We start from the raw sequence: 6,873 nt of genomic DNA, 5'->3' as shown, positions 1-6,873 counted from the left end.
ATAGAAAACGTAGTTTGTTTAAAAAAACAGAAAAGGGTAACTTATGTTTTACGAACTGCGTATTATTTCATAGTGTTTCCGGTTATTATTTGCAATAAATCAAATTCTTTGTAGGCTTATTTTTCAGTAATATCCACCTTAATCTCCCTTTAATTCCTTTGCTTGATCAAAGCTTATAAGAGGAGTTATTTGGTTAAACACATTTATTAAGCAAACAATTTTTCAACTTCTCCGTGAAAAGTATGAAGAATCCTCGCCAAAACTGTTCAAGCCCCACATCATAAAGGTTGATTTTTTTAAAAATAAAAAACAACAGAAAACAGAAAGCATTTTGGCTCCAGAAACGAGCAACAGGCATCCCAGTTTTCACGAACGACAAGCTATGAAACTGCTCCTATTCCCAAAGGCCATTAAGATGTTTAGGCATACCATCTGCTATTTATGTCTTCGAGTTGTTTTAAGCCATACAAGTGTATAATGAACACGTGAATGATAAAGGGTTCATCTTCTATTCGACTTTTTAATGACAGCCTAACAAAAATACCCGAGAGTCATTTTCTAACTTTCCTCTGAACACAAAAGTCCTCACGCTGATTAGGTAATAATGTTTTACTAACATCACTTTACCTAGAGCAATAAAATAAATATATACATAAAGAGTACAATTTTCTTTGCTCTTATTCTACGCTGGATAAATGGAACTAAAAACCTGTATATTCATTTGGCTATGGTTATCAGTGACTTTTTCCATTGTTTATGTCAACAACAATCCAATCTATCTCTCTCTGAATCTTAAGATAAGATTCAGAATAATGTAGAGGCAGTAATGTATCTGAATGAGAAGTGTCCCGCTAAATCTAATAATTAATTCGACAATAATTTAATTAAATTCTGATGTTTTGATCACTTTCGGTAAATATGATAGTCTTATACTTTTCTTATGAATATATTCTTCACCTCCGCAGAGAGAGAGAGAGAGAGAGAGAGAGAGAGAGAGAGAGAGAGAGAGAGAGAGAGAGAGAGAGAGAGAGAGAGAGAGAGAGGAGAGATAGTTAAATATCTAACAATACCTATAAATATCGTAAATCCTCTGTGTGATTAATCTGATATGGATATAGTTAAAATATGAGTATGTGCGCATTTCAAATTTACTGGATATTTGATAATGTGGCCCCTCAGGAAAAAAGAAAACGAAACGAAATCTGTTGATAATTTTACGTCCTGTGGTCAATATCGTTGTGAGCGATGTTCTAAGTCTGGTTAAGAAGAAAAACACCTGCGTTTCGCTCAGGTGGGAAGGTCGTTACCCTCCCGGTTGCTGTCTGTAGCTGTACACACGATTCGGGTCCTGTGCTTATAAGAAAATACGCGTCTGCCAGTGCAGTGGTTCGAACCCCAGAGTAAATCATTATTTTGACGAATTGTTTATTTCTTTACCCAGATGACTATTTATTCATCATGGATACATCTGGATCTTGTTGTCACACTGCGGCTTCCTTAAAGGCAAGCATCTCACTTCGTTAAATGGTCTGTTCATTTAAGCTGCCAGTGCCTTTTTTCTTCATAAATATTTTCTCTTCGTATCATACCACGGACGAATCTTAAATATAACGTAGATATTCATATAATACACAACAGTCAATTTAATAAGCTTTAAAAACCATAGTTACAACATTAACTGAAAAGCGTGAGTGTAATGAGCAGAGTAAAACCCTTAGGATTGCGTTGGACTAAAGGATGTTTCTTATCAGGGCTTTCGCACGTCTATTTCACAACAAACGTAAACAGCAGTTCAGCAACTTAGTAGATCACATGGCCTGTACTTGTCACTCAACATCAGGGATAAAAAAGATACACATTTCAGAACACCTGGAAGCGACTGTATCTCGTCTTCTAAGTGCTACGTTTGTATATCCCAAGTTAAAGGGTTAATTACATAATATAACAAACGAAGCTTTCCGTGCTCCTTCCCTCAAGTCGGTATCTTGCCAATCACATACTTCCAATAACATTCATCCAGTGTCACTTCCCTGAATGTTCCCTTTTACCTCATCCAATTCATTCGTCTCAACGCTCACCTGCCTCTATAGCCCCTTACCTGCGTACCTGGGAAAGTGTTATAACAATACCACGCCCTCATGAACAAAAGAGCCGGGCCTGTCCGGGATTTGAACCCGGGACCTCCTGCACCCAAAGCAGGAATCATACCCCTAGACCAACAGGCCATGAAACATTAGAAAGTTTTTCTATTACTTGAGTCGTCTTGCACGTTCTTCTTCAGTTACCCACGAAATGGTCACTGGCAAAAAGGGCAACAATCTGACAATAACAGTCACACCAGCCACTAATTAACACATGGTTGCGCGCCTGAAACATACCACATTAATCAGTCATAATTATGAATTCTTGGTTTTATCAATAGTCTTCATTCTGTGATTCCTGAGTACCTTTAAAAATACTAATAACGTACAAATGCAGGATTATTAGGTACGAGAAACGAATTCACCTTCACTTAAAAATGTTCGGCAACATAATATAAAGTGCAAACCGCAGATCATAATAGCATGATTTATTAAACGTTTTATAAGAGTTGTGATTGGAATGAATTACCTTGCCTTATTATACATTTACCAGCATATATTACAGCAAATGACAGATGAAAGAACTACCAATATAACATCGTTATATAACAACCCATTAAATCAGTGACATCATACTCAAAAATAGTCTTCATAAATTAATAAGACTGCCAACTGTACAAATAAAACCAATTCAAATATTCATTTAAAATGAAAATTAAAACACAGCATAAATGTAACAAATAAAAAGATTTATAAGACAAATTGCTTAAAACCACTCACACACACACACACATTCCTCGCCAAGGTTCACGATTTGTTCCCGAGTAATTCTAATGGCAGTGATATGTCTCACTCTGTCATGAAAATACCAGACTACAGTTTCACTTATATTTTTCTTAGATAAACTGATTTCCTGACAGTTTAACATAGCATTCCTTTGGCACATATCAAACTACGCCATTTTTCGATACTAGCAATTTCATGTCTTATTTCTTAATCTAATTAAATTAAAAAGAGAGATAACATTCCCAGTGTCTAGCGCAGCTATCAATAGTCGGCGCTACGCTACACACCCCATTCTGCTTTCGCCGACTGGTTTGTATCGTCCAAGGCCAATATATTATTGGTGGGTATCGCCCATGGGAAAATTCTGTCGTGTAACGTATGGCCCTTAAAGGGCTTCAGTTACAGACAGCTATTTGCAGCTTTACTGTGGAAACATCTCTTTCTGATTTATCGCTCAGTTCCATGTAGCTTGGTCGTTAATCCTTACCTCCCTAGGTGGAGAATGCCGTCAATGCACCTCATGTGGTGCACTATAGTCATAACATCCTATTACTGTGCTTCCATTCTTATTCCTCTTCTTCCATCTTACTTTCCACCCTGTTCTAACAACTGTCACAGTGCAAATGCGAGGTTTTCCTCCTGTTACAACCTTTTGGCTAAAAAGTTTTATTACAATCCATTCCACTAATCTCTCTCTCTCTCTCTCTCTCTCTCTCTCTCTCTTTCGCTTTAACGTATCCGATCCTCTTCTATCCTCTCCTGTAAATATTCAGGGTTCTGAGAGAATTATTCGCGATCGATATTCAGTTAAAACAGGAACCTGAAAGGAAACAAAGCCTACAATGCAACGGCACTTTCACCAACAACAATAAATCACCCAGATTAACACTAGAGCTGTTGCCTTGTCGAATATCCACTTCCTCGGAACATTTCCCAAGTGCTCCAGGCGTGCCCCTGAAACATACATACTCGAATTCTTAACACTAATATCGAAGGAGTCGATCAATATCCCTTCATTAGATGTGAAGTGGCTTAAAAATTGTATATCTACGTTGGAACAAGTAACACAGGCCACAAGAAGCTGAAACAATAAAATATTTGGTGCTAAATTCAACTAATTATAAAACTGAAAAAAAAAAATAATAATAAAACTAGGACAGGACACAACTTCCCGCTTGATATCAGTAAGAATGAATATACCATGTCTTAAAAAATAAACTGAAGAATTTTATATTTTATGAGTACGATACCTAATGGTATGGGTTTGGCAATGAATACGGAGCCGCCACAAAAAAATGGGAACTTCCGCACCATTGTGCAAAGGCTAAATTATTGGATGGATTTGATTCCACTTATGTAAATTTGGCTGAGGCCAAGCACGGGGGACTTCAGCCTTTCAGCTGATAAGACCGTGAAAGGAGGCAGTTGGAGAAGTTAGATAAGCAATCTTGAAGAAAGGCAGTAGGAACGTAGGCCAAGTAAATTACTCAAATCTGGGTGCAGCTATTGGCCGAAAGGGACGTTGCAAACAACCTTTTGTTTGTTGGTTTGCATGGTGTTTTTACGTTGCACGGAACCAGTGGTTATTCAGCAACGGGACCAACGGCTTTACGTGACTTCCGAACCACGTCGAGAGTGAACTTCTATCACCAGAAATACACATCTCTCACTCCTCAATGGAATGGTCGGGAATCTAACCCGCGACCACCGAGGTGAGAAGCAAACACCAAACCAACCACGCCACTGAGGCGCTAAACTTTGTGATTCCTGCAGTGCACCACGGGAGGTGCAATGGCAGCACAACGCTCCTTTCGAGGGGGAAAAAATAAGAGGCCACGAACAATGACAATACACTTCGAGAGAGGCTTTATTTTCTTTGATTTGTGCTAAAATTAACGACTGGGATAGATGAAAACAATAAAAAGAGCCATACATTTTCTTGAAGCATTTTCTTAAAAGCATCATTTCACGAGTGTGAATTAAGTCATTGACAGTGCATAACGAAAGGCGGGGGTTTAACCACCGCCATCTTGAATTGTCAATTTAGATGGCGGTGGTTTAACTCGTCTTAGTCGGTTTACGCATAAAAACAAGAGCATTAAGCCTTGTCTTTCAGTATTTTATTCCAATCATTTTCAAAAAGAGCTCTCGATACGTCCAGAAATTTTCTCTTTTCAACGGTTTCATTCCATCCACTAAATTTAAAGCATATGTCATGGAAAATAAGGGATTATCCAGAGCCACACTGATTGCCACCGGGGTGTCAGTTATAGCACTGGGTTTCGATTGGCGTCCCCAGAATACTCTTAATATCTGGAACAATGCCAATCAATGACAATTTAACATCCAATATGAACAATTCAAAATTACTACGAGGACCTCTTCCCCAACAATACCTTGCGATCTATCAGTCACTTTTTATTGGACAAGCAGTTCCACTGTTAAACAGTCAAACGACCTCTAACCCTCTCTCTCTTCTTGGCATGAGCTTACTTTTGACCTTACGTATCCTGTGGCTGTCACTCGTCTTCCCTTTTATTCGTTGAAAGATACTTTCAGTTTTTAGTTTACTTTTAAATAAATTACCTTTTATAATATAAATTAATCGAGTCAAGTTATATATAATTGAATGTTTGCATGTTTCATCTAAATGATGAGGCTATGCCTGGAAACGTTGCCGTAATAAATACTAGATGAAATGCTGTAAGACGTCTCCTTCTGATGGATGCCCTTTGCTGCATATTCTGCCAATGGTTGCTGTTCTGGAAGTTCTATGTGAAGCTCGTCGCTGCTCAGCCTCTTGGGGCCCCTATCTGGACGTCTTTCTTCCTTCTTCATGGCGCTTCTACGACTCTTCTTTGCTGGTGTTGACAATCTCCACTCCTGGTTGAGATTGCGATATCCTCCAGCCCTCCTTAGTACATGCTGAAATTTGTAAAGTAAAAAAAAAAAAAAAAAATCAATCTAAACACTGTCGGAGCGACACACTCGGCTGCTTTTAACTAGTGTCCTTAACAACTGAACTTTTATTGATCTTGTTATTTTTAAACATTTTAATAATGCTATTTCTCAATATGTCTCTTCCATTCACAAGGTCCATAATAGAAAGTTGTATCATTTAGGTATCACTGTTCCCAACTTAAGGTAAAAACACCTTTATTTTTAACTGTTCAGATTATTGTGAACTGCCGAGAAGGGAGGAGCTCTATTACCTTTCGGTCTTGACTTTTGTTTACCCTGTTTCAAGCCGCCTTTCCATCAGTTTTTGATTCTTTAAAAATGCTGTTTCCCAAATCGTCAAGTTCCAACCTTATGACTAATATCGAAGTGTTCAGATCGCAGCTGTATACCTTGGCCCATGACACTGGCGTCCAGTTGGACACCTTTTTGAAATAAAGACATACACTACATACACATATAGAAACGTCTATATCACGGATAAAATGTTTTACAAAAACAGAGTACCTCCATGGCCACAACGAAAGTGAAACAACGCAGTGCAAGATATTTTACCTTAACCGACATTTATAAGCGGCAAATTACAAAGATGATTGTTTAAAAGTTTAAAAGGCTATCAAACCATTTTAATGCATACAAAAATCACTACATTTGGAGTATCTCTTCAGGTGTGATTCAGCTTTCTAAGCTAAACCAAGGAGAAGCAAAGGACCTTAAAAATTTTGATTTATCTTAAATCTCCATCGAACACCTAGTGCAGAAAAGGAGTCAAGAATATAATAATAGATCTGGGCTTAAGATGATATTTTCATCTGCCGGTTGTATTAATGTACATTCGGAGAGATGTCTGGAAACAATATTAAAAAAATTTTTAAGCTGCTATGGCACCAATTAATTTGATCAGATTTTTCATTAAGGTGCACGGACAGCATTATTCTTTTGGCCATTCTATCTGAAGTTCATGTTAATTTAATCTGACATTTAATTCTTTATATAATTAATAACAATGACAGTAGTTTTTATTTAAAAAAATTGTGGTTTAAAAAAA

The 6,873-nt window shown here is 37.6% G+C and overlaps 1 non-coding gene across 1 annotated transcript; it reads right to left on the bottom strand.

Annotated features, from left to right (window-relative positions):
• Positions 1 to 2,153: 2,153 nt before the first annotated feature.
• On the bottom strand, positions 2,154 to 2,225 carry Trnap-ugg (transfer RNA proline (anticodon UGG)). Its single transcript has one exon. It is a non-coding gene; the product is annotated as a tRNA-Pro (tRNA).
• Positions 2,226 to 6,873: the final 4,648 nt, after the last annotated feature.

Source organism: Macrobrachium nipponense, chromosome 32 (assembly GCF_015104395.2).
Source record: "Macrobrachium nipponense isolate FS-2020 chromosome 32, ASM1510439v2, whole genome shotgun sequence".
In the NCBI taxonomy this organism is placed as follows: domain Eukaryota; kingdom Metazoa; phylum Arthropoda; class Malacostraca; order Decapoda; family Palaemonidae; genus Macrobrachium; species Macrobrachium nipponense.
The sequence above is the reverse complement of the archived record's forward strand: the minus strand, read 5'-3'. Positions and strand labels throughout refer to the sequence as shown.